We start from the raw sequence: 26,558 nt of genomic DNA on the forward strand, positions 1-26,558 counted from the left end.
TCCAACTACTTCAACCATTTTCAAACGATGGCTAAGGGAGTGAGTGCTTGTTAGCCAGCTGCTCTGCATGGGGCTGCTAGCCAAAAAGCCATCCCTGTGTACTGAGCAAGCAATGTCAGCTTTTCCCTTGAATTCTGCACTGGGATTGATTCGACACATTCTGAGCCTCTTCTGTATAGCTGGTCTGTTGACAGCCCCCCAACACACAGCATACACACACACACACACACACACACACACACACACACACACACTGTGTCTTCCTAACAGATGATCTCAAGACAACCTGAGGATACAGACTCCCAAAGTATCAGAGCTGGAAGAGAGTTTAGATTTCTAGTTGAACATACCCCCTTCTCCATTTCTGAGATGAGGAACTGGAAGCCCAAACAAACAAGTAACTCCAGACATTTACTATTTACCCAATTTCATTCTACTTCCACAGGGAGAATGCAAAGAGGCAGGATTTAGTAGTAAAAGTAACTTTGTCTGCCTGCTTCATTGTTTTGTTTCCAGAAACTGGGAGAAAGCAAAATCTCCATTCCCCTGCTTCCCCTCCCCCTCCACAACCCCCACCAGATTCCCTGCTCTACTAAACAGTTCCGGTTTTCTCACTCTGCTCTTCCAACTTTCCCAGTCTCCTCCCCTCCATAGGGGTAGGTCCAATTACTCAGCAGCCCACTTAGCATAGCAAAGAGCCCAAGTCCAGAAATGTGGTGTGGAAAAAGCAGAGGACCCCCAGTAGGCGCTTTGTTCTTCCCAGCTGTGCTTACTTTTCCCAAGCAGAGCTGCAATCCCCGTGGCTGTGCCTTCCCCCTGTTTAGGTCAGGCCCTGGGCATACTATTATTACATAATTTTGCATTGTACCTCAGTGGGGGGAAATAAAGGAGAAAACCTGAAGCTGCATTTCTTGTTCCATTTACTTCATTGGAAAAAGCGGGTGTCATCCCAGTTGCTCTGTGAACTGGTCCTTGCCCAGGATGACAATGGGCTTTCTGAGGACAAGGTGATTAGGCCAGCAGTACAGTGTTTGATTAGCACCAACCAGTTCTTTGTAGACGGACAATACCAGGCCATACAGTAACAAGATCACGTCTTTTGATTTGGGTTCGTTCCCTCTGTTGATAAAATCCATTATCCTGTTTGCCTTTCTTACTACAGTAAGGCATTGCACTAAGGGCTTCAAGGATTTTTTTTTTTCTATAATAACCTCCAAATCCCTTAGCACCTGCTTTCTGCCAAAGAGCCTCCCTCTTCACATTGCTGCTTTTCTTTGTCCTTTCAACACCATTTTGAATAGTTAGGTAAAGCTATACTCCCATCCCAAGGAAAAAGAATACCAGGGCGACAACTAGGGGCTCCATATTTAATAAGAAACCAAATGAGGCAGCCAGATTGAGTCACTATTTGCTTAACCCTTTCCCTGCTGCCTCTGCCCTCCAGGGTCCCAGCTTTGCAGCCACTTACACAGATTTGGTGAAGAAAGGAAGACAAGTTTCAGAGCTTGAGGCAGCAACCAAGAGATTCATTCAATGATTGGCTTCAAAAAGGCAAATTCCAAGGTGATGTCAAAGAACATGTATATGCTTATTTCGGTCACCCTCTCGGAATCTGCCTGGATTCCCCAAACCCCCAAATCTTTATTATGAATTACATGTGATGAACAGAGTCTCTTGATTTTAGACATTGGGTTTTAGATGCTCCTGACGTTGACAATGTGTTCACGTTTGAAACAGTTCCACATTTTAAAACGTTTTCACATACAGCAACTTTGGCAGAAAAATGCAAGTGAGAAAATGATGACGTGACCGTCTGTCGGTCGCTGATGAAACAGCGCAACCTACCCTGAATGAAGCTTTGTGGGGAAATAATAGGTTGTCTGTTTGCGTGGAACAGCACACCCCCTTCAAGTCCTACACCCCCCAACTCTTCCCTGGCATCTTATTTATGTTTGTGCTAGATGTTCCTGCTTAATTATCATGCTTTCCAATTTGAACTGTAAATAGAAGGCAAATTAAGAATTTAGGGTAGAAAAAGACCTGGGCGATTTCCTCCTCCCTCCATTCCTAGGTCAGCCGGCCTGCTTATGAATTAGTGCTCCAGCGGCCTGAATAGCAGAGAATGAATGTTTGACTAAATCCTCTAAGTATGAAAGCTCTTCACACCATTTGCTCTTGAACTGATCCAATAGCGAGGTGTAACCACTAGTGACAATAAAGCGCCATCTGGCAAAGTGAACTCTGGGCAAACAATGACAAGCACAAGTGAAAAGAATTGCAATGATTTCCACAAACATGTGAAATACTATAAACTGTGGGACTTAGCAGCTTCTTCCCAAGGCAAGTAAACAAATGCAACCCTTCGACTGTGGCTGTAGCTGCGGCGGGCTGAAGTGGGGGGCTCCATGTCTAGCCCAGAGCAGCCTGGTTCCATTTGCATTTAGCTAGGGAAAAATGTATGCAGATCAGGGAACAAAAAAATATATAAGCACTCGTAGCCAGACGTCACTTTTCCTTGGCTCTTTACTGTCAGGGTGATGTACTGGAAGTCTTTATTTCTTTCAGCCCCGGCCTCTCGGTGCCTCATTCTCCTTCCAGCCGGTTCTCATGCCTTTCTCATCACCTGCTGAGGCCTTGATCACGGACAGAGCAGACGAGCAGCGGGGGGACAATTAGAGAGGAGTTCAGACTTTGATCATTTGACCATATGTGAATACAACAGCTGACCACATGTTTTAAAAGACAACTAACTTAAATGTATTAAAAACATCACAAAGCAAGCATAGATACTGAAATTTACATTTTAATTATCTGACACAATGCTGCATTCAACTTTTTCAAAATATTGAATATGGAAAAAATACATCTTGCCCCTTCAAAACAGGAAGAGAAAGCACTTTTCTGTGTTTTCTCCCTCCCCCTCCACCTCCGAACCTCCCCCGCCCTCTGCCAAATGTGTTCCCTTTCAGCACAGCCTTTAACCACTGTGGATGGTGAAGAATTCTGTGCTGGAGATTTCAAAAGGCTTATTCAAAGTTTCCCAAACTTGAGCATGCTTACCAAAGGTAAACTGAGCTTAAAGTCCAATCATTTATTTTTAAGAGTGATTGTATTCAGAGATCAGCCCAGTGTTTGTAAGGAAGGTAAACTAGCTTTGCTAAATGACAGCAGTTTATCCAAGACTTTAACCCCACTCCTCTAATTCTTTGAAATGTCCATTCAAAAACGTATTTGGTAAAAGTTACGAAAATGGATGAGCTTTGTTGGCAATAAAACAGTCAACTACTTTGTTAGCTGGAAAACAGTGTCATTGCAGCCACAGGACTCAGATGAAGACTTATTCATAGTCAGATCTATCCAATTGCTGTCCCTTCTTTCTGCTTCTCTTTTTGCTATCAAAGCTGAGCTGATTTCTCTCTGGCTAGGTAAAAATGTGGCCTCTTTCAATTCAGTTTAGGATCCTTTCTTGAACTTTCCTATGCAATTCATGGTTTCTCTTGGCTTCTGGAGACCTGCAACTCTTCTTATCTTCCCCACCTACAAGATAATTAACATATTCATGAATGGTTATTTACTCTCCAATAGGAAGATAATAGAAAAATAACACTAATTGTTTTGACAGCAGTTTGCTTAAGAGTTATCTGAGAGAACAAATGTTTCTTTTGTAGTGTTAGAAGACAAGCACTTATCTACGTATTGAGAGTATTTCTGTTCTTATGGTAGACAGACCAAAGTAATCTTGGGTAGGGGGGAAAGAAGCCCCTAGATGTAATTTAAGTGAAATTGCATTTAACATTTCCCCAAATATTTTGATAACCCATTTATTCTTTTTTCAGTGTAAGGAAGATTAACACTATGATTTACATTTAATGGCTATATATGCTAATATTTTTGTTCAAAATCTGTGGATCATAGTGATTTTAAAATGTAAATTGCCTTAATTTAAATATATCCCACCTGTTTCATTTCATGTATCATCTTAAATATAATTGATTTACATCCATTATCAGATAAGCACCTTTTAAAACAAAGTTTGCTTAAAAGACATGTTCCTCTTTTAATTATAAGTATCCTTACTGGGGTTTATATGTCACCTTGAGGCCTTGGGCATGTCATCACCTTCTCTGGGCCTGTTTCCTTCTCTGTAACACAAGTTAATTAAACTACTTGATCTGTAATGACTTTTCCAGTTCCAGAGAATCTCAGATGCTGTAATTGCCCTACCAAAACAAACTTTGCAATTGAATCTTGATAACTCCTTTTCTCTTTCTTAAAGAACTATTCCCTGCAGCTTGGGAAAAAAAAAAAAAACAGGCTAATGAATCAATCTCTCTCTCTCTCTCTCTCTCTCTCTCTCTCTCTCTCTCTCTCTGCCTACCACAGGATCAAAAATTCAGGGCCTCACATGTTTTAGTTAGAGGCTCTAACCACTGAGCAGCACCTCCATGTCCCAAGTTAATGAGTGTTTGTATTTTACTTATTACATTCCTGGCGTTTTACATTGTTTCCTTTAGTCCTTACAAGTACACTGCAAAATAAGCATTATTATCTCCATTTTACAGATGATGAAACTCAGGTCCACAGAGACCAAGGATCTTGGAAGAAGTCTCCTAGCTAACCTTGGTTAGAACCAAAGTTTAACATCAGATAGGAATTTTCACTCCTATACAACATTCCTTCACAAAAAGATAATGCGTATCAGAAGATTAAGTCTCTAGTCCTATTTTATCACTGATTTCCTGGGACAAATCCTCTACCTCAATTTCCTTAGCTGACATAGGAATTGTATCTCCAGGAATCTATCACCTACCTCATGAATGGAGACAATATTGGGACAATAATAAACAAAAAGCAAACCATGTACTTCCTCTGAGATGGCCAAAGAGACACTGGCCTTGTTGATGAGCACAGAGCCACCCTTTCTTAAACACAGAATGGCTTTTGGCGGATGCTAACTATATCTTCAACTCTGGTAGTCTTCTCTAATGGCATTCCTTGTGGTTAGAGGACTATGTCACATAGAAATAAATTTCTAGAAAATGTAATTCAATACCCTCTTTTGACTCAACATACAATCATCTGAGAAAGAAAATCCTACAAAATGAAAGGGACTGAAAAGTCTACCCTGCAAATGTACTTTATTTTAACTTCAAATAGAGCTAACACTTTTAAAGTAAATAGAAAATCAGCCAGATTAGCACTTAAAGTGGGTCTTTGGAACCACTGGCACAGGCTGACATCTCAAAACTCTACATTATAAATAAATTTTTTTTTTTGAGCCAGGGTCTCTCTGTATCCCTGGCTAGTTTGGAACTTGCTATGTAAATTATGCTGGTCTGGATCTCACAGAGCTCCTCCTGCCTCTGTCTGCTTAGAGGTGGGATTAAAAGGTGTATACCACCAGACCCAGTAATAACATTTTTAAAATAAACTTTTACGTAGATAAGTGTTTTGCCTGGATGTATGTAAGTGCACCCATGTGTGCAAAGCCTGTGGAGTCCAAAAGAGGGCATTAGACCTCCCTGACTAACAGCTGCCATGTGAGTGCTGAGAACCAAAACTCAGTCTTCTGTAAGAGCAGCCAGTAATGTTAACCACTGAGCTCCTCAGAAAGAAACTTTAAAACAATTAGAAATACTGTAAGAAATAGAATTCAAAACACAATATGAAATTTAAAGATAAAATTTAATTTTTATGGGCTGGGAGTTTAAGAGTTCCCAAGAATCCTACCCCAGGGAGACAGAATGCCACTTACTGCTGTCACGGGGGTACTTCCTTGAAACTCTGCAGAAGTAAAGTTCTCAAGTGGTCCTTCTTTTTTTTAATTTTTATTTATGTATTTATTTTTATTTTATGTGTATGAGTGTTAAACCTGCATGTACGTAAGTACACCTGTGTCATGCAGTGCCTGCAGAGGAGAAAGAGTGTGATGGATCGTCTGAAACTGGAGTTACTGATGGTTGTTAGCTACCATATGAGTGCCAGAATTCAAACCCTGGTCTTCTGCAAGAACAACCAGTCTCTTTACCTCGACTCATCTCTCCAGCCCCTCAAGTGGTCTTTCTTGAAGCACAAGAGGAAGACTTTAAGAAAAATAAAATAGATTAAACTCAGCCACTTACATGAAACAGTGCATTGTGCTATGGAGTTCATTCAGGTTTTTCTCATAAAGGAGCATTTTAGACTTGTGCCAAGAAGTGGGAAGGAAACTAGGAGATGCTAAAAATTAGGGGTACTCAGTAAAAAAGGGTGCCCAGTACCACATACGAGAATGTGGACATCTTATGTAATCAATTTTCATTTTATAACATCCCTAAATTTATTCTTTTTGTCATATCTACTTTTCTTTAGTGATTTGCTGCAAAATCTTTTTTTTTAATTGAGGTTTTTAAATTTCATCCATTTCCCAGTTTTGTTCTGGAGATCTAGATTCTGTGTCAGAATCAGAAGAAAGCTGTGGAATCCCTTCCCCTTCTTCCCATACCCCTGGCAAACAAACAGAAAGACAAATAATTCATACACTATTTATCAACCAAAGCCCAAGGTTAAAAATAAATGTGGTGCCATACTTAACATGAATGTCCAGTTAAGAAATTAATGCTCTACAGTCAACCATCAGATTGTCAATCACCATTTAAACATTCAAAGCTGTGGCTTATAGAGAAACAAAAAAGTTCACACAACACTGGTGGAAAGGTACATGGAATACGGGTGGCAATTTTTCAGAGTTTTCCCAACGCATGCATACTCAAGGCTGGAAAATGATATCATTGTCTATGAGTAAGAGATTGAGTAAATAAAGAGTATCCTAAAGTCAAGAATATCCATTCCATGCTTGTGGTGATAGTGTTTGTTTCATTTTAAGTAATGACACATTCTCCTCTCCTATAGTAATTATGATGAGTGTTTGTGGTAACTGATGCTGAGTCAGTGGTGTAAGTTGGGGTTCGTTGTGTTGAAATTCCACGTAGAGATTTGTTGCTAAGCTACCTAAATAGACTTCTGTGTAAGGTAATTCACAAGATAATGAGACTACTGACTAGGGAAGAGGGCACCTGGGGGAGGGGGCGTTCCTGAAGACTACTTTAGTAGGACAAACATTTCAACAGTGCTTGGGTTTCTGTTTTGTTTGGATTGGTTTGGTTTGGTTTTTAAAACCAGGATCTCACTATGTAGCCCAGGCTGTCCTAAGGCTTGATCTCAACAGTGCTTCTTAATCTTTTGAAAATCAAATGAGATCTAAAACCTATTCTCTAGAAAATGCACATATTCAAAGATTTTTGCATATGTGTTGAGGGGATTCTTTGACCCCCTGAAGGCAATTCATATACATCAGCCTGAGAATCCTGACTTTAGACTTTAAAGGGAGCTCCATTGATCCACAGCTAGAAGGAAAAATAACTAGCAGAGGAGAGAGACTCTCACATCTGGCAGTACTGATTTCCTTAGAAATTACTAATCCTAGACCTCTAATGAACCCTCCAATGGTGCCCAGAAATCCTACTATATTTCTTTAGAAATCTCTCTTTGGAGCACAGTGTGGAAGCACATGCCTGTGATCTATACACTTGGGAGGCCATCATGAGCTAGATAGTAAGACCCTCTCTCAAAAATTATCTCTTATTTTCTAGCATAGCTCTTTCTAGCAAACCTCTTGAATCCACCTCTCCTCTCCACCCACTTTTCCCTGCACTTTCTTCAGGTGTGATCTTGCCACTTAGCTACCTAAGGAAAATCCAACTCACTAAACAAAAGGAACTCATCCTCCTTTTAGCAGCCTACAGAATGCACCCTTGCCCTCATTATTTTCCTTTTGCTAAACAGAGGAAACAGTCTTCCAGTCAATAGCCAACCATGCTTTGTGTGGTTCTTGAGTCCCCGTTCTTCAGCTTTTCTGAATAATATGGGCATTCAAGAGGCCTATGAGGACAACACATGATCTGGTTTAAGCTTTAAAGACAATACCCATTTTTTTATGTTTTATTTTATTATACAGTTACCTAAGTCTATTTTCATAAAAGCATATCATGTACTTTTAGTATAATCCCCCATATTCCCCTCTCCTTTCCCTCCTTTGACCCCCTTTGTTTCCCCAGACAGTTTTACTTCTACTTCCATGACATCTGTACATATATGATTTTATATATCTACAAAATCTAGGACCCACAAATGGGAGAAAATACATACTTGTCTGAGACTGCCTTAATTGTCTTAATGATTGTTTCTAGTTGCATCCATTTTCCTGTAAACGGTATAACTTCATTCTTCTTCATGGCTGAAAATTGTATATATAAACTACATTTACTTTTTTTTGGTTTATTGAGACAGTATCTCCCCATATTCCAAGCTGACCTGAAACTCACTGTGTAGATCAGGCTGGCCTGAATCTAACAGAGATTCACCTGCCTTTGCCTCCTCAGTGCTAGGATTAAAGGTGTGCACCACCACACCTGGCCACATTTACTTTTTTATTTATTTATATTTATATTAAAATATTTAATTTATTATTTTTATTTTATGTGTATGAGATTATTGCCTGCATGTATGTATGTGCACCCATATTGTGGACCACCCACGGAGGTCAGAAGCAGATGTTGGAGTCCCCGGAAATGGAGTTACAGACAGTTGTTAGCTGCCATGTGGGTGTTGGGAACTAAACCTGGGTCCTCTGCAAGAGAAGCCAGTGCTCTTAATTGCTGAGCCATTTCTCCAACCCCATCACATCTACTTATTTTAAATGATTTTTTATTACTTATTTTACATGTATCAGTATTTTGCCTGCATAACCACGTGTGTATGGATGGATGGCTGAAGAGGCCAGCAGCAGGGCATCAGATCCCCAGAACTAAAGTTACAGACGATTGTGTGCTGCCATGGGGGTGCTGGGAACAGAATCCCAGTCGTCCATCAGAGCAACAAATACTCCTAAGCGCTGAGTCATACCTCCAGCTTCAAACTACATTTTCTTTCTCCATTCCTCTGTTGTTCGACACCTAGGATGGTTCCATAACTTAGCTATTATGAGGAGGTTACAATAAATAAATATTGTTGTGCAAGTGTCTCTACATACACTATGATGACTTGGAGTCCCTTGGGTAAACATTCAGCAGTGGAACTGCTGGATCATATGGTAGGGTTGTTTTTCTCAGTGCTAGGTATGAAACACAAGCTTAAGTTAGCATGCCAGGCAAGTGCTCTATGCTGGGCTATCCTCCCAGGCCTATCTACATTCTTATTGCTATGCATGCATTTACGGCGTAAGAAAAATTTGAGAGACAAGATCTTTAGTCAGCATTACTGTGTATGTGCCAGGATACGCTTGCTACCAAAGATAAAGTGTTGAACACATCCAATGTAGCTAGCCCTCCCCTCACCGAACTTCCAACAATGGTTTGGATCTTAAATATCTCTTCAAAGTGCATGTGTTTTAGGCTTGGTTCCTAACTAATGGTACAACTGGGAGGTGGAAGCTTTAGGAGGGAAACCTAGTTGGAATTTAAAGAAGGTCGTTGTTGGCATGTCCCTAAAGATACATCATGAGAGCAGCTCCTTCTTTTCCTTTTTCCTTCATTATGAAGTGGTATCTTCCTCTATCACGTGCTTCCATCCTGATACACTGCCTCACCAGGCTGGAAAGCAACAGGATTCAGCCAGTATACAATGAGACCTTTGAAATTGCCAGTCAAAAGAATCTTTTCTTCCTTTTCAGTCACAGTTAAGGTAAACCATCCCAGGGAAGGAGTGAATTCAACAGGGCTTTCAAAGTTCACCCAGATTCCACATAGTGAGTGGAGCAAACCACAGGTTCCACACTCCCTTCTGAATAACAGTAATGTCAGGTCCAACTGGCAAAATCAAACTACTTTGGTATTGCTTTGGTTTGAAGCTAGGTTGTACTATATAGTACAGACTCATCTCAAACTCTGAAATCTCAATCTTCCTGCCTCAGCCTCCCGAGTGCTGGGATTACAGCAGTGTGCCACCATGTCCAGCTATGGTTTTAAAAACGTGAGTAAAGGATAAGCCATTTTTAAATGAATATACTAAATGCACTAATATTTTTGTTCATGTTTTGTTCATGTTTCTGTGCTGGCACTTGGCTCAGCAGATTCATAACCAAAGGCTGAGTGAGCACAAGGCATTGTCTTTTATATTTTTGTCAACCCTGTTACATGTTAGTCCCTTCTCTCCCCTATATGGTAACATACATTCTGATTGGTGATTTTACCCTACAGAGTTGCAACAGGGTAAAAACGGACTTGGGGTGCCATGTGCTTTCATCCATTGTAACAGATGTAGTCCTCTGGAGATGATGAAGGGCTGGTGAGATGGCTCAGTGGATTAAGATACTTACCACCAAGCCTAAAGACCTGAGTTGAATCCCAGGGACCCGCATGGTAGAAGAAGAGAGCTGACTCCTGCAAGTTGTCCTTTGACTCACATGTACGTCGTACCACATGTGCACCCACATGCACAGAATAAAAATAAGCAAATGTCAGAGAGGAGATGATTATGGGAGAATGGTTGTGGATGTACTGAGGGGCACAGATGGGAATGGCATTTTCACTCAATTTTGTTGCAAACCTAAAACTTCTCTAAAAACTGAAGTCTATTTTTAAAACCCCCAGTGCATTCATTGACACACAGGAAGCATTTAATAAATGACTGATATAAATTTTATTACCATCATTACCCTGTTAAAACATCCAGGTACTGTTCAGATAAGTGTTAGTGATAAATGATTACCAATATGGTCAATGCATCTCATGCCAGCCCCCTGTGCTGAGCTCCAAAGGTGATAGGAACCTAAGGTTTTACCCACTAAGCCATAGGATCCTCCCTCTGCATTGTTTGTCTGTGGCTCCACAGAATTCTAGTAGATTTTCTCTTGAAGAACATAAGTCTCACCACTGTCATTATGTGTTTTCCCACAGCACACCATTATAAGCGGTCCTGGAATAATGATGCTTTATCCTCAGCACCTAGCTCAAACTCAAAATATGGACTCACAGTCGAGGCAACAAGAATTTCATTGAACAAGCAAATGAATGAAAAATGAACCAATAACCAAATAAACTAGTAGCAGATTCTGTCACGGCAAGATCAGTTGTGCCAATCTGAGTGCAGCCTGAGCACAGTGACCTTCCAGATCCCAAACAATAGGAACATTGCTGAGGGGCTTCTCCCTGCTAGGAAGCATTTTATTTTGCAATTCTTAAAAAAACAAAAGGGCCATTTTCAGAATTCTGCCTATGGGTCCAGATTTTAAATTTTCTTTACTACTCATGTCACAAGGTGCAACCCCTGAGAGTACGGCCTGAGAACAGGCTGAATATTTCTGAGTCCAGCTCCCAGAGATGCCACCACTTTCCATGGATATGGATGAGAGAGGCAAACTTCAAGCTCTTCCCGGAACAGGGCTCGCTTTACTGGGACTTAAGCTTGCTCCCACCAGCAAGAGCCCCAAATAGCCTATCTCTCCCCTCCCCTCCCGTTCCCCTTCTCTCTCCTCCCCTTCTCCCCTTCCCTCTCCTTTCCTCCCATCCTCTCTTCTCTGTATATATGCATGTGTGCCTGTCTCTCCTTCTGCTTTCCCTCTTTGCCAGTTACATGCATACATGAAATATACATGCATGCACATATACACACATGTTCATGGTATGCAACTGTATCATGGTATTAAATTGAAAATGATTTTTCTATTTTTCAGTTGTTTATATTTCCTAATGTTTTCACCACACACAAAACTTTGAGCACAATAAAAGGGAATTAGACATGTGGTAGAGATGTAGAGTGAAGGGCAAAAATGATTATAAACAAGAAGGTCATGGCATGGAAAATAGACAGAAAAAGGTAGTGGGCGTGTTTTGTTTTTGCTTTTTTAAGTTTTAAAAGATTTGTATTCTCCTTCCCTGTGGAGCTCTAGAAGCCCAGAGTACTTAGAGTAATGTACAGGGAAATGGAAACTGGGCAACAGGATCTAAAGATTGTTTCTTTGAATTATTTAACTTCTCAAAGTCCCAGTTTCCTCATCTGGGAATAAGATTGGATTTACAGTGCTACCCCATGAGGCTTATATGTTAAGACTGTAAAGTAGGCAACGTAGCTGAAGGCTGCTTTAAATGTGCCCAAATTGTGCTTTGCCCTTGCTGCCGCCAAGTTGCACAGATACTCGGGCATGTTAAAGATTTGGCTTTACTGATAAGCACTCCCATGGCAGAGGAAAGTGGTGCTGCTAGAGGTGTGATGGACTTAACACAGCTTTACAAGAGCTGCTGAGGACTGCCCTCATCCATAATGTCTAGCCAGTGAATTCAAGAAGCTCCCAAAGCTTTAGGCAAGCACCAAGACCATCTCTGTGTGTTTGCATCCAATCATGATCAGCCTATGTATATCAAGTAGAGGGAAGCTCTTGTCCCAAGTCAACCTTATTAAGGTTGTAGGAGAAACAAGAATGGACCTTTGTCCCATGGCCAGCTGTGCAGATATGAAGGGAGCCTGCTAAAGTGGCAGAGAACGGGTATGCTGTACAGCACACTGTGCACATGTAAAAGGGTCTCAAACCTCCAGAGCTGTCAGACTTGTGCCAGTTTTGAGCTCTAAAACTGAATCAAAGGGTCAGTTAGATGGCACAGTGGGTAAAAGCTGCTGCAGCCAAATCTGACAACCTGAGTTCAATGGTGGAAAGAAAGAACAGAATCCTCCCCAAGTTGTCCTCTGCCTTCCACACAAGACTACTCCCGGAAAATTTAGAAAAATGGAAGTTTAGAAACAGTCTTTAAAACTGCGTCAGAGAGAAAAAGAAGGACTGCATTTCAGATCTGTGATTCCTGCCATTACAGGAAATGAGGCATCTGGGAGGAAGAGAGCCTATATTGGAAAGCTTCCCTGGAACTGAACAGGATAAGGAGGTGTGGGAGATGGCTGGAGATGCTGCGTCTTGTGGGGAGAGAAAGCATCATTCGGAAATAAGAACTTTCTAGTGCTCCTCATTCGGTAAAAGTTGACAGATCTAAATGTCCCATGTTGTCAGCAACATAAACAGTCAGAAATGTGATTTCAAACTGAGATCCATGGTCACTAAAAATTAACAAAAATTGAACTGGGTGTGCTAGGGCACACTTATAATCCTAGTATTTGGGAAAACCAAGAAGATTGTGAATTTGAGACCAGTCAGGGCTACATAGTAAGATCCTATCCTAAAATGCAAGAAAAAGAAGAAAAGAATTAAGCAAAATTGAAGCTGCTTTCTTTGGCTCAGTGGGTTTCCTTTTTCCTTCTAGAAACGTATTTGAGTTAAGCATACAGTAGGCTGATTTAAATATTTTAATTTAATTAGTTAATTAATTTTTATTTTATTTTTTCACAGTTTCCTGCACATAGATAACAAAGTTTAGTTATTTTCACTCCCCCATTTTATCCTCTCTCATTCCTCCTCCCTCTCCCACTGAAACTCTTCTTCCTAACAAGTCACTCTCCTACTTCGAAGACTTTTTGTATGTGGCCCACTGAGTTGAATTAGGGTTTCTTATATAAGCATGTGTGGAGCACCACTTACTGTAGCATGGAGAACTTATCAGTGGTTACACCACAGAAAGAAAATGACACCCCTTTCCAAGCAACCATGAACCACCAATAGTCTTTCAGGGGGGAGTGGGGTTTCATGAGCATCTCCAACATCCATGCTAGAATTTTTTTTTCTTTTTTTTGAGATAGGGTGTCCCTGTCTGACCTATAACTTCCAGACTGGTATCTAACTCACAGATATCTACCTGCCTCTGTCTCCCAAGCATTGGGACTAAAGGCATCAGTTACCATGCCTGGCCATGCTAGAATTTTTAACTAGCTTGATCTTGTGCAGGTCTTATACAGGCAACGACAGCTGCAGTGAGTTCATGAGTACGGCAGCTATACCATGTCCAGGAGACAGGATCTTACAGCAGTCCTCTCCTCTGGCTCTTACTTTCTTTCCACCTCTTTCTCTTAGATGTTCCTTGAGCCTTGGTTGGATGGGGTTACAGGTTGATGTAGATGTCCTGTTTAGGGCTGAGCACTCGCAGTTACTTATTCTCGGCACTTTGACAAGTTATACATCTCTGTACTAACCTCTGCCCACTGAAAAATGAAACTTCCCTAACAAAGACTGAAAGAAGTCCAAGTCTTTATGAATAAATAAAAATGTTTAGAAGACAGTTTGATAACACGACCGTTTATCAAAACAATAGGTTCCCCTCCTCAGGCCCACGACTTCCCCAGCCACAGGTTCCTGACCTAGTTTGAATTTTCTCCTATGGAGCAGGACATAACTCCAATTAGACTGATTTCTTTTTAATGCAAGTGTCTTTCATTGGCCATATCTTGAACTGATCAGTCATACACATGTGAAACAATTCAGACACATTCACTTCATTTTATGATGTCAGTAAAACTTCATCTTTTAATAAAGGAGTACATTTACTTAGCTGGAACAAAATCTACCAATAAAAAATTCTTTCAAGTGATAGCTATTTTTCATTTACATTGTAAGGTTGTAGGTATTTTTACTTGGAAGGAAATTGATTTTTCTATACAATCAAATTGCCCTTTATAGCACAACAATTCTTTTGAAAAACCATCCATCTCTGAGCATGAAGAAAGCTCTGGAAGAATCCACATTGACTTTTACTATTGTTCATAGTGGAGAGGCTTTTGAGCTGGAAGGGGAAGTGCACAGCACAATGTGAGGACTTTTACTGAATACATGATCTACATTCTTTGAACTTGCTCACAGCGAGATCCTCTCCTTAAAAAAAAAAAAGAGGGGCTAGAGAGATTGCTCAGTGGTTAAGTGCACTGACTCTTTTGTTCAAATGCCAGCACCCACATGACAGCTTATAATTGTCTGTACCTCCAGTTCCAGGGGATCCAATGCCCTCTTCTGTCCTCCACGGGAACTGTACAACACAGGTGCACTTACATACAGGCAGGCATAACACTCATACACATAAAATAAAAATAAATTTTTAAAGAAAAAACAAAAAAGAAACGAAAGTTAACCAAAATTGCAGCTGCAATTTTACAATTAATTTTAATCAATTACAATTAAACTGGTATTATAATTGATACTTTTAAAAATAATTTATTTTTAATTTATGTATAATGAGTATTTTGCTTACATACATGTAAGTGCATCCATGCCTACAATGCTGTGGAGGCCAGAAGAGGGGGTCAGATATCCTGGAACTGGAGCTATGAATGGTTATTAGCCACCTCGTGAATGGTGGGAACCAAATTTAGATCCTCTCAAAGAGCAGCCAATGCTCTTAACAGCTGAGCCATCTCTCCAGTCCCACAATTAATACTTTTAAAATAAAAATATGGACTGGGGATGTACCTCAGTTAGTAGGCTGCTTTACCTAGCATGCTCAAGTCCCTGTATTTGATTGCAAGCACCACATACACCAGGTACAATGAATAACTTTGCTCCCTGAACTCAGGACATGGAAACAAAAGGATTAAGTTCAAGGTGATCTTCTTCTACACAGTAAATTTGAAGTCACTCTAGTACTTGTCTCTAGTTAATTTTTGTCTTAACTAATTAATTAATAGATAAGTAAATCATTAGGCAAATGAAGTCCCATCTGTGAGATAACTGATTAATATCACCTGTAACAACATACAAACTAACATTTTTTTTCCTTTTTATAAGATTAGAGAGGACAGTACTAAGAACCCCAATGTACTCATAACCCAGTTTTAACAGTTATTAATACCTGGACAAAATTATTTTGTTCAAATTCTTTCACATACTTAAAAACACACATGGACTAGAGATACAGCTCAGTGGGAGAGTGCTTGCCTAACACAGGCAAATACAGACACTCAGACAACAGACATCACAGACACACATAAATGCCCCCATCACACATCAACTGCTCACACCAAGGTGAAAGGTTAGGTTTTAGAGAAATTGGAAAGGAATTTTCTAACAGCCACACTGGCCTTCTTACTCATACAGGAGATTATTCAAATCTAGGCCAGTTCATCAATTGCTAAGAAAGTACAAATAGGGCGGAACCAAAAAGCAGCAGGTAAATTAGACAAATGAATTCAAGAAGATGCAGCTCTCCATTTGCCACTTCCAAGCCTTAAAGCGAAGTGTGGAAATATTCAGTTTCTTGCCAGCAAGGTCTTCACAGTGAGGTCTAAGCATTAGAGAGAGGAAATAGTCACTGCAACAACCTGACAAAATGACTAATGAATTATTCATGTAGTCATTGAACTGAAATCTGCAACCTATGGCTTACCCGAGCTTCTGCACAACAGGTGAATACAGCACCAAGATGCTGCACAATTGAAGCCAGTGCTTACACCTATAAATTGCATTGTCCATCTCATCAGGGCTAAGGACTTTAAGTGCCCTGCTCAAAGTTAGAGTGGCTTTAGATGATCAGGCCCCCTTCCAACCACTCACTCCAATTGCTACTTGAGAATCACGGCTTGTTGACACTTAGAAGACTAGGTGCACCTCTCTCTCTCTCTCTCTCTCTCTCTCTCTCTCTCTCTCTCTCTCTTTCTCTCTCTCAAATAACCATCTCATTTGCCCAGGATTGCCTTGAACTTCTGATCCTTCTGCCTCCCCCTCTTGAGTGTTGAGTGCTCGAATTATAAGCCTGCACCACCATTCGGAATTTATACTAGCTCTGGGGATGGAACCCCAGACTATGTGCATGCTAAATAAGCACTCCTTCAACTGAGCTACATTCTCTGCCAAAAAGACTAGCATTTGTTTTCAAAGTGTCAAGGAGCCCTGAGTCCAGGGATGTGTCACTGGCTCACAAATTCTATCATTTTACCCAAATATGAAAGCCTTTTAACTAAAATTTCAAAACTTCTCTTGAACCTTTGCCTTATGCTCATAAAGCTAACTGAAAAGTAGTTAGCTTGCCTCCTGTTCCTGGCATATACAAAGGCAAAATTCAACCAATCTGGATATTGTCCTATAATTGGCCTATGTTAAAGGCCTTTCATGTACACCACTGGTCATTCCAAAGACACAAATATTTTCTGACACAATCATGGTGAGCATTTTTTCTCATTTTCACAGAGTAGGTAAGCCTACAGAGATTAAGTGGCAGGTCAGACATCTTACAGCTATAGGGAATAAGAGCTTTGCACCCAGACCTCCTGATTTCAGGTCTCCGGTCCTCCCTATGAAATAACAGGTAAGCAATTTATAGCCCAAATGAAGCCTTAAGTATATAACACCAAAAACTTAAGACCAAATTTTTTTAACCATCTGTGTGGTCAGTGAGTTTTTATAAATGACAGATGGCAGCCACACAAAGCGCACATTCCCAAAGGGCAATTCCTTGTCTGGGGCTGAGAAATTACTGAAGGTGGGATGTCCACTCTCTATTTTGTCTCAGTCGCTAAAACCCAATTTTTTCCTTTATATCTGTAGCCTAGTCATCACAGGCCTCTGTTACTTTATCTTAGAACCAAACTTCCTGTTAAATTTGTAGAATTTGATTTTAGAAACTTATACACTAAAAGTATGAGATGACCTTCACTTTCTTCTTTTCACAGCACAGAAGCAAACAACAAACTCTAAATCATATGAATTTGGGCCCATGGCTGCAAGCACATTCATCATAAGTGCCTCATTACAGTCTTGGCTCCCAGGGTGTTTACAATGATCTTACCAATGTGGATATTTAGGGAATCTCAATTTGTATTCCAGAATGTGTATACTCTTAAAGAGTAGACTTTGACTGTGGAGAACACTTTTTTAAGGTCTTTTTTGAGACAGGGTCTCCTTGTATCCCCAGTTGGCCTGGAACTAACTATGTAGACCAGGCTGGCCTTGAACTCACAGAGATCTGCCTGCCTCTGCCTCCTGAGTGCTGGGACTAAAGGAGTGCTATCATGCCCAGCATGACTGTGGCAAACTCTTAAACTAAAAATGTACCTACCGTATGATTCGGGGTATACCACTCTTTGGCATGTACCCAAAGGACTCATTCTACTGCAGAATACTTGTACAACCATGTTTGTTGCTGCTCTAGTCAAAATAGCTAAGACATAGAAGCAACCTAGGTGTCTCTCAATTTTGGGTGGATAATAAAAGTGTGGAACAGTTATACAACGGAGCTCTACTCAACCATAAAGAAAGATGAAACCATGAAATTTGCAGGCAAATGGTTGGAGCTAGAAACTGTTATATTAAGTGATGTAACACAGACTCAGAAAAACAAACGATGTATGTTCTCCCTCATTTGTGGATCCTAGCATCAAACCCTTATATGTGAGTATATATCCTGATATAGCTTCAGGAACCAGGAAAATGGAAACTAAGCAGGGAGGTAAGGTAAAAGGAAAGAAGGAATCCAAGTGAGAAGAACAGTAAGAGACAAATGTTACTAAGGGAGAAATGTGTAAAAGGGGGTAGTTAAAGGGGAAGGGGGTAAAAATGGCTATATAGTGAACTATGGGGATAAATGGGAAGAAGGAACTCAAGAGAGGTGCTACCACAGCAGACAGGAATTATCAAGGGAGAAACAGGAAAATGGGGATATTTTAAATGGGGAGGGCATGGAAGAAAAGTTGAGAGAGAGAGAGGAGAGATATATAATGCCTAGCTAGTATAAAAAAAAAAACAGAGGGAAATGTATAGGTCAAACACCTACTGAAAAATTACACATAAATATCCACACACGAGTCTACGTGTATAGCTGAAGGATACATAACAAGAAACAGTGTCACAGGAGAAACCATCTTTTGAGTTGTTGGCCAGGGTGGTGTGAGAGACTCCCCAAATTACACAGGCTTTTGCCACAGCCCCTGATTACCTCCCAGAACTTAAAGGTAAGACTCTATTGTTGAAGACAGGACATACTTCAGACACAGGATTTGGAGCAATGGAGCTGGAGCTGACCTGGAAGCCACATCCCTTGAAGGCTAGCTCTCATAGGTTTGGAGAACACTGTGCAAGCTGGTAAGGGAGAACATCAACCAATGGTCTAACCCAAGTTTCAAGGCCTAATAACCACATCAATGACCAGCACAGCAAACAGCATTGGTGCAGTAGTGGCACTTTTATCTTGGGGGTAGTCAAGAGCTACATAATTGAACTTAAAGACCATTTAATGGGAGGAAACTCAAGTGTGGTACTGTAAACCTAGCCAAATACACATAGCTGAAGAGCTCATAGATCTTAGAGAAAATCCCAATGATGTCGTATCCATAGACAAATGTAAGTTCTTACTATGTGCAAAACATGAATCCTTAAATTTACAGACAAGTATCCAAGACACCACCCATCAAAGAAGTTTCTTTATCAACAGACAGGATTATTACAAAGTTCCATAATTGGTCATATACAGAGATTGCCTGTGAATTGCCGAAGCCTAAGTGGCACATCTATGATGCAACCTCTATACCTAAAGCTCAAGAAGCACAAAAAAAGAGGTAAAGAAAACACTAATGCATACTTCAATTCTCATAAATGAAGTTCCCTCATGCAACAGAGGGTCAGGAACACAAAAGGTCACAAAAGACCAAAATGCAGAGAATAAGAGTCTGCAGAGTGTATGTCCATGGACAGGACTCCTATATTAAAATCCACCTACCTAGGGCTCAGGGACCATTGCAGAAGAGGGGACAGAAAGATTGTAAGAGCCAGGGAAGAGGCACATGACCATATAGAAATAGTCCTACAGGTGCCAGGGACCCTTCTCATACAAACCTACAGCAGTGGTGTCAGCATGCACAAGACCCATGCAAACTTAGGCAGACAAAAACTCAGCACAGAACTGTGGAAATGAACAGCAAGTCCCAATCTTAATAGAAGAATTCATGGCAGCTGATTACTACTAGATGAGGAAGAGCTCATCTTCTCAAAGAAAGAAACTCTAGATAGGCTGACTAGACCTAAGTGGATGACCTTGCACTGAGGGACATCTAGGGATATTAACTTGATACGATAGGCCTTAACGCAAATGGCATAATGTATGAAATCTAGTCTGGGGATCATGGGTGGGTGCCATGGGAAAGGGGTATAAAGCTGATTGAGATGTTCTGTATGAAATACACAACAGTTCAATAATTTTTTTTTAAATTAGGCTTTGCTGTGTCTTGGTCACCAGAGCACTCTTTAATGAGGAGGATGTTTCACCCATCGATGATATCTGAACAATTAACAATATTCTAGGAATGGAGTCAACAAAAATAGATACCAAAGCAATAGGTTAGTAAATATCTAAGATTTACTAACTTCACATAGTTACAAACTGAGTAACAAAACTGAATGAACCTGCAAAGCTTCTTCTATCTGATGCTGATTAGTCTGCACCCTCTAGGCAATGCAACAGACAATCTGGCTATGCATGCTGCAGCCCATGAGGGAGTGAGTGTGGGACTTGCAGTAGAGCAGATTTCTGTAGACATACCTGCCGTGCTCTTTTGAGCACTTAAAAGTACCCAGTAAACTTTCTAGATCATCCAGCTATTGCATGTGACATACTAGGGTCTCAAAAATGAACTGTGTTTTGAATGAAATATTCAAAGCTCTTTCCCTTAAAGACTCCACCCTAGCAGAGGGGAGATGGCTCAGTTGGTAAAGTGCCTACTGGGCAAGCATGAAAACCTGAGTTTGGATCCCCAGCACCCATGTAAAAAGGGGAGATGTGTATTTGTATCCTCAGTGCTGGAGGAGGCTAGGAAGAGATAGACAAATAGATTGCTAAACTTCATTGACAAGCTAAACTGATGAAGTCCTGGTTCGATGAGAGATTCTGACTCAAAAACTACAGTGGAGAGCAACTGAGAAAGACATCCAACAGCAACCTCTGACCTAGACAGATACACACACATATACAGACACACATGTGCATGAATACCCACATGCACACATGTACACACATGCACATACTCCTTCATTTACTTGTGAATACTCTTGCTGTCTACCACATTATAGAGTGTTCTTCTCACCAAGCATGAACATCAACCTGCTATGGAACTTTCCAAGTACAATGTTGAATTTTTCTCCATATTTGTAATGTCATGTGTGCCTCTCTGGCATTAGTGAACCACAGAATTTATGTTGACTATATGTGCTTAATTCTGAAATGGCCCCTTTTGCAATAAATTGGCCCTGAATAGTCATTACTAAGTTCTAAATCTTAAAAAGTTAAATGAGAAGAAAGCAAAATCTAGATCATAGATCAAATCACTTAGAATCCCTTGAGAAATTTCCGTACTGTTGTACAACATAACATTGTGTCTTTAATCTTGTAGCTGATTGACAGCTCATTGATTTAAATAATAGTTCTGTACCCTCAGCAAAAAGCTCATTGAAGATATTGTTGCTTGCTAGCCACTGTGATTTATAAAAGATCTGGCAGGGCAAACTTGTTCTTAAGCTTTTTCCCAGGAGGGAAGAAAACCTGTATGCATCCATAATTTTGAAAAATGGCTATGCTACCCATAATTTTCTTGTTTGCTTTCAGTACCTGGAACTGGTTTGGGTCACTGGCCTGTCAGTAGCTACTCTGCCTAATTTCTATAAACAGGTCTGTTCTTTTCAAATTCTAACTCTCAGGCCAGACAGAAGACTCAGTAAGGGTATTTGCCTTGCAAGCCTGGGGACCTAAATTCTATCCATGCAACCCACATAAATGCATAAAGGAGAGAAGTGACTCCACAAAGTTGTCCTCTGATACATACAGACACACACACACACACACACACACACACGCACGCACACACACACACACACTGTGACACTGTGGCATATAGGTTCAGACACACAAAAATAATAAATAAAAAAATTAAAAATTAAATCCTAACTCTAAAAATATATTATTGATTCATTAAGAATTGTGCTGGAGCTGGAGAGATGACTTAGCAGTTAAGAGGACCAGCTGCTCTTGCAGAGGACCCAGGTTCAATTCCCAGCACCCACATAGCTACCAACTGTCCTTAACTCCAGTTCCAACATATCCAAAGTTCTCTTCTGGCCTCTTTAGGCATTACTCAAGATGGGTGCACTTACATACATGCAGGCACTCCACTTATACACATAAGTATATAAACAAAAAAATAAAATATTTTTAAAAGAATTTTTCCAGACATGATGGCACATTCTTATAATCCCAGCACCCAGGAGGTGAAGATAGGAGGATAAGTTTGAGACCAACTTCAGCTATAAAGCCAATTCAATGCTAGCCTGGGACAAATGAAACCCTATCTCAAATATCAAAAAAGGGCTTGTGTTGGGGATGTGGTTCAGTAGTTAAAGCCACACGTGATAGCTTGAATAAGAATGTCCCTGATAGGCTCCAAGTATTGGACATGTTGCCCTACTTTTGTGGTGATGTTTTGGGAGGCCTTAGAAGATGTGGCTATGCTGGAGGAAGGACATTACAAGGGGCGGGCTTAGAGAGTTCTTAAGAACTTGCCAGATCTTGAGTTGCTCTCTTGCCTCCTGCACCTGCTTGAAGATGTGAGAGCTTAGCTTCTGCTCCTCCTCCAGCCACCTCTACAGCTATGCTTCCTGACCATGATGGACTCTTGCCCCTTTGGAACCGTAAGCTCAAATAAATTCTTCTACAAGTTGCTTTGGTCAGTGTTTCTATCACAGCAACAGAAAAGTGACTAATACACCACACTAGCAAGAAAACCTTAATTTTGATATCCAAAACACATGTAAAGGCCGGGTGGTGTGGAAACTGTGAATCGCCAGGGCAAGCTGAGTAGCAGGGCTAGCCATATGGGTTCCATCTGAGCTTTTTAGTATATTTCACTGATCCCTGTACCTTTTTGAGAAGTTTGAAAAACAGTAAACATGAGCCTTCTATTCTAGTTTAATTTCTGTTGCTGGTATAAAACACTGACCAAAACCTACTTGGGGTAGGAAAGGGTTTATTTCAGCTTACAACTCCATGACCACAATCCAACACTGAGGGAATTCAGGACAGAAACTCAAAGCTGGAACCTTGAGGCAGGAACTGATGAACAGACCGTGGAGGAATGCTGCTTACTCACTTGCTTCCCATAGCTTGCTCAGCTACCTTTCTTATACAACCCAGGCCCCATGTCCAGGAATGGCACTGCCCACAGTGGGCTGGATCCCCGCATCAATTAATAACTAAGAACATGCTTTATGGACATGGCCACAGGCCAATTGAATCAAAGAAATTCCTAAACTACTGAGGTTTCCTTTTCCAGGTGTCAATAGTTTTTATCCAGTTAACCAAAAATCCCACAAACAGACAAACAAACAAACAAACAAAAACATAACAGGCACACCCTCCCTCCCACGGTTTCATTTTTTATTGTTTTTATTTTATGTGTATAAGCGTTTTGCCTGAATGTATGTCACATGGCTGCAATGCCAGTGGAGGTCAGAAGACAATGTTGGATCACCCGGAACTTCAGTTACAGATGGTTGTTTGGCCCAATGTTGGTGCTGGGAACTGAACCTGGGTCATCTACAAGAGTAGCCAGTGCCTTTAACCACTGCACCATCTCTCCAGCTCCAACCATCTCACATTTTTGTTTTCAAAATTGTTTTGGATATCCAAGGTACTTAAAAATGACATGAATTTTAGTATATTTTCCATTATTTATGATAAAAATGATGCTAGAATTTGATAAGGATTAGATTCATGCTGGGTAGCATAGTCATCTCAACAATAGTAAGTCCACAAATATAGGATATCATTCCATGTACTTCAGTGCATAGTTCATTCAGAAATATTTTATGTTTTTGTAAAATTCTTCTTTCTGATTAAATGTATTTCTCAGTATTTTATTTGTTTTGGTGCTACTATAAATGGAATTGTTTTCCTAATTTAGTAGTTGAGTTCTTCATTCATAGTATATAGAAATACAACAGATTTTCATGTGCAATTACCTTTTCTCACTACCTCATTTTTGCATGGAAATTATAACATGGCTGTTCAATAGTCTAATTCATTCAGCAGTCACCTTTTTTTAAGAGTGACCATACACACAACTTAATATACAAGCAATAAATCTTTTCAAAGAAAAGAGAGGATCTATGACACCAGGATAATAGGTTCTACTGTGGATTTTCCGGAGAAAAATATGATGTGTTGCCACTCCACCTTTTGAAAGATATGTATATGGTTTTTACTATTTTGGTAAATTTCCTACATTACTTAACTAATTTTACATTAGCACTCTAGGTTTTTGTTTGTGTGTTTGAAACTTGCCTCAAACTTGCTATGTATGTAGCTGAGAATGACCCTGAATTTCTGATTGTCCTGTGTCCACCTCCTGAGTGCTGAAGGTACAAACATTCATCATCATACCCCAGTTCATGTGGTACTAGGGATCCAAACCAGAAACTTATGCATGCTAGGCAGGCATTCTATCAACTGAGATACACCTCCGAACACATTCTCTAGTTATTTGTAAACATTTTTTTTTTCTTTTTGGTCTTCTTGAGAAAGCGCCTCCCCGTAGCCCTAGTTGGCATGAAACATGGTAGGTACACCAGACTGGCCTTGATCTCTTGAAGATCATCCTGTTTCTGCCTCCTGAGTGCTGGGACTAAAGGTGTGTGACACCACTCCTGTGAATAAACATGTTTTAATACACAGAAATCAAAAGCTCTTAGTCCCTTCTAAATGGAGCTCTTCCAAAAGTCTTTTTTACATAGAAATTCTCAAGTTGTCACCATGGTTACCTGACCTGTTAGTATGGTCAAAGCTTACTTTGGAGGTCATACAAGTACACTATTTACAGCAAATGTTCTGGCTTTACCACTGTTTTAAATGCTAGACATACAGTAGTTCTGTTATTTTTTACTTTATCTTTATTGCAACAGCTTTATTAAGATATAGTGCACATACCATGCTGTATAGATATTCAAAATTTCAAATTCAATATTTATGTGTATTCATAAAGTGGGTGATTAGGCAACTATATCCCAATCCATGGTAGAACACTTATATCATCCTAAAATGAAACACGGTATTAATGAACACTGATTCTCTATCCTCCTCCAAGCTCCCTAGCAGTAGCCAATCACTAGCCTACTTTCCATCTCTGTGTATGTCTATTTTGGATAATGTATTTGAAAAGAATCACACAAACTGTGATCTTTTGTGACTGGCTTGTTTCACTTAGCATAATGCCTTCAATGGTTATCCATGCTGTATCATGAATGAGTATTTCAAAGCATTTTTCTTCCTGACGAACTGCCTTGAATAGATGCATGACACATTATTTAGATCATTATCATCATCATTTGATGGATATCTGAGTTGTTTCCATTCTTCACTATTATAAATGCTGCTAAAAGCATCCACACAAAGTATTTGGCTGCATGCTTGTTTTCATCTCATTTTTGTATGCAATTTCCTTTACTCAGGACCTCATTATTTTGCCAGGAAATGGTACTATGGAGCACAACTATTGGGTCATATGACAACTCTGTGTTAGACTTTTTGAAGAACTGGTAAACTATTGTCCAAATAGTTGCAATATTTTTCTTTCTACAACACTTGGTACTGTGTATTTAAATTATAGTAAAATCTCAGTGTATGCCCAGTATTTTATTTTCAAATTTTTATCATATGTATTTAGTGTGTGTGTGTGTGCATACCATAGTTCACATATGAAGATGAAAGCATGACTTGCAGGAGTTGGTTCTTTCCTTCCACCATGTGAAACCCCAGAATCAGACTCAAGTAGTTAGGCTTGGTGGCAAGTGCTTTGACCTATAAGCCATCTCACCAGCCATGTCCACTTTCTTTGTTTGCAAACTAACAGATTGCTATATTGGATTTTCATGTACATTTCATTTTGGTTGATACACACACAGGTGCGTGCGTGCGTGCACACACACACACACACACATGCCCCTCTCTCATTTCCATGATCCTCCTTTTCCTGCCATACCCTTCTGTCCCCAGTCGTAGGATACATACATAAGATGTATGAGGTCCTAACTTCAATTCCCAGCACTTTAAAAAATGATTATATGAATATATCCTATCTTAAGATGTGCCTATGGACCAGCAACATAGAGATCACCTCAGAGCTTGAAAGAAATGCAGAATCTCAAGTCTCACCCTAACCTATTGAATCAGAATCTAAATCTTAACAAGATTGCATCACATTTTAAATGCAATTACCTTCCCTCACTATTGTGTTTCAATCTATATGGCATAACAAGGCCAAATAAATCCTAAGAGGGTAGGTGAATTAATAAATTAAAAAAACTAATGGCATTTCTGAGGGATGGGCAGAGTGATGAATGGAAGAAACTTCTTAATGAATGGAGGTTTTAGAATGAGAAAAATATTTTGACACTAGATTGAGGTGATTGCATAATACCACAAATGTCCCAAATATTACTGATCTGTTTACTTTTTAAAAGGCAGTTAGAAGTCATGTCACATTCATTTCAATTTTAAGAAATTCAAGGCACTCAGGAGGTTGAGGCAAAGGATCCCAGGTTTGAGATCAATGCATGCTATATAGAAAAGTCCTAACCTTAAAAAAAAAAAATGGAGTAGTTTGTTACTTTGGCTGCCTTAGTGCAA

This window comes from Nannospalax galili, unplaced genomic scaffold (assembly GCF_000622305.1).
Source record: "Nannospalax galili isolate Female #2095 unplaced genomic scaffold, S.galili_v1.0 scaffold167, whole genome shotgun sequence".
NCBI lineage: Eukaryota > Metazoa > Chordata > Mammalia > Rodentia > Spalacidae > Nannospalax > Nannospalax galili.